Raw genomic sequence first — 3,118 nt, 5'->3', positions numbered from 1 at the left:
GAGTAAAGAGGAGACACAGGGGAAACCAGTCCTTCCAATGACTTGCTTGGCCTCTATTGTCTAGAAAGGTCTTTTATACCTTTTTGATTATACATAGAGATCAATGGGTAATACAAAATTATGCAGCGTTAGCAGCCCAGACTTTTATCAAAACCAGGCTTTTCTCTCTGCACACCTAATTGTCTACACAGGTCTTAAGTGATTTACATCATCTTCTGGTCAAAGGTCCAATTAATATTTTATGGCCCTTTTCTGATAAGGGTTTGTCAACCATAAGACTTGTTTGTGTTGATCTTCCCAAAGTCTGGTGCCACTCTCAGAAAGCACTAAACAAAGTTACACTCTTATATGGCAAAGATACAGCAATTTATAAAAAGTAAAAGGAGCACAGTGATTTATAACAAAAGAAAAGAAATTAACTCAAAAGTCTAGTGTTGCTAACATCAAAACTACTATATAACTTTTTCCATATCCTGATTACATTGATTGATATTCTCCCAGGTGCCTAAAAGATAATGAATATAGAGGCCTGGCAGCAATCATTGAGTCAACATTGAAATCCGTCACTAATATGAGTTTTAGCTCTAAGATGTTTTAAGCTTTGTGCCTCTTGCGGTTGGGGAGGGGGGGCTGTAAACAATTCACAAGCTGTAAAAAGTCCAGTAGAACCTGTTAGGCAGGCTAGAGAGTTATCAGAGGGGGTTTGAACTGAAACATCCTTTTCAAATGCAGAAGACAAAGTCCTGGCTTAACTTTTTCCAGAGTGTGTCAGAAGAGTGGAAAAGCACAGTACAATAAGGGAGGCAGATTCTGGTTTTGGGGGTACATGCTCAGGAAATTACAGAGGGAAACCCTGAGGCCTGACTCGCCTTGCCCATCAGGCCTCTCTGCATGATCTTGTCATGGGTGGGATTCGTCACACTGGCTCCTGGCACCCAGGGGCTTCCCTGTCTCCCACTCTCCCATGGTCCCTTGGGAAATGCAATAAGCCCACCATCCTTGCTTCCTCCCTGTTCCCTCCCTCACAGTCACACCCTGGCAGAGGGCCACACACGTAAAGCCACCTGTGCACTTTCTTCTCCTACCTGCACTGCCAGGGAGGCTGGAAGTGCCTAAAGGCATGCCACGATCACACCCTGTCTATCCAATGATGCCTGTGGTTTTGCATGGACAGCCTACCATAGCTATCTTGTGTTTTGTACCACATAATGTCATTGTGTGCCACCCTCATGGAGAGAGCATACTGGCTGTCGGCCTGATTATGGGCAGCACAGGGCCAGGACACTCCCAGTTCTCCTCATCTGTGTGGAACAAGTCTCCAATGCAGCAGGCAATCTGTGCCTCTTTCTCCATCGGGTATCTACCCTTCTCTGCAAGACCTTAGCCTCTTCACCAAACCAGTCGTGCTGTAGCCTCGTCCAACATTTCCACAGGACAGCCCACATGCCCACAGACAGGGCTCCATAGCATATGGTTTCAAAGCCCCACCCCACCTGATTTGTCCTGGGTGAATCCTTAGACCATGCATGCCCTCTTCCTGTTCCAAGCACACACAATAACCTGGTAGAAATGGTGAGCATGTTTTTGTATTTGGTCTAATTGCAGATCTCTGGAGCTATGGTCCAGAGTTATCACTGGATGTCCTTTCCTCATTTCCATTCTGGACAAGGTCACTGCAGAAATATGGTGACCAATCACCCTTACAATCGGGATGCATTATGCCTCGTCTTATGGTTGCTCAGCACTTATTCTCCTGTCTCCTTCATCTCTGTGTCTGCCCTGGACTGGACACACACACACACACACACACACACACACACACACACACAGCTTACACAAGCATATATGTGTATGCACATACATACTCGGCATGGGGACACAAACGCAAACATGAAACACAGGTGTTTCAAGAGTCTGTGTTCCCCATTTGTGTTTGTGTCCCTGTGTCGAGATGTGTGTGTATACACTAGTGTGCTTGTATCGACAGTGTGTGTGTGTGTTTCCAGCCCAGGGAAAATGCAGAGATGAAGGCGAAAGGAGAGGAGGTGCCCAGCAACCATAAGAGGAGGCATGACGTGTCCCCAGTCTAAGGGTGTTTGGTCACTGAAATGTCAGAGATGGAGTCAGCAGGCACCATGCCCTGTCCTTGTGGCTTCCTGTCTACCTCTTCCCCAAGCTCTTCCATATTTTCCCAAGGCAGCCTGAAGCCGTTTCCAATGCAGCATGTGTGGTGGTGGTGAGCTGCCGAGTGCTGGATGTGAAAATACACATAAGATGCTAAAGTCAGCACACAGGTACACTGTGACCCCGGAGATGAATCCCTTTAAATGATAGGAAGGGGAGGGAGTGAAGGGCCCAGGCAATCCCAAACTCAGTGAGCAACAGGAGGCAGGGGGATGGCAGAACCCATTGAAGGATGATTCTGACAAAGAAATTTGATTAACCCTTCCTCTAGTAGTATCACCTAGGACTCTCAATCTGCAACCACAAATGATTTGAGGGAGACTTGCTTCACTCACTGATACACTGAATACACAACCCCCAGTTTCAGCAGGCCACCTGCTACATGCATTGCCCAAATTCAGGCTCCACAGCCAGCTTGTATGAGCCTGAGCATCCCCATTTGTGAAAGGACAATGTCACAGCGACTACGTGGCTGTCCCTTCATGGCCCACCTCCAGACCCCTTCGCCACATGCCTTTCTGTCAGTTACCTCTCATGGAAGAATCTTCTCTCCTGTGGTAGTATTTCAGTATTTCTGCTGGCAACGCCTTGCTGCTGAGCAAGGTCAGGCCTGAGCTGACCAGGACCCAAACCCCCAGAAGAGCAGCCAAGAACTCTAACATCAATCATTAACTGTATGCAGGACAAAGCAACCTCACCTCAGCAATCCTGTTTTGTTCTGGGCAGTTGTAGCCTGTCAACCAGTTGAGAAACGTTAAGGCTCCTGATGTACAGCCTGTGGGTGGGTGCTCCCTGTTCAAAGTCCCAGAACCAATGGACTGGAATGGAACAATGTCCCCTATATCCTGCAGAAAAACAGGGGAGATGGGTGCGGATACTATAGGTGGATCATCCACACCCTTGCATACTCACACTCATCACCCTGGGTGTCACG

This window comes from Ovis canadensis, chromosome Y, assembly GCF_042477335.2.
Source record: "Ovis canadensis isolate MfBH-ARS-UI-01 breed Bighorn chromosome Y, ARS-UI_OviCan_v2, whole genome shotgun sequence".
NCBI lineage: Eukaryota > Metazoa > Chordata > Mammalia > Artiodactyla > Bovidae > Ovis > Ovis canadensis.
This window is presented reverse-complemented; position numbering follows the sequence as displayed.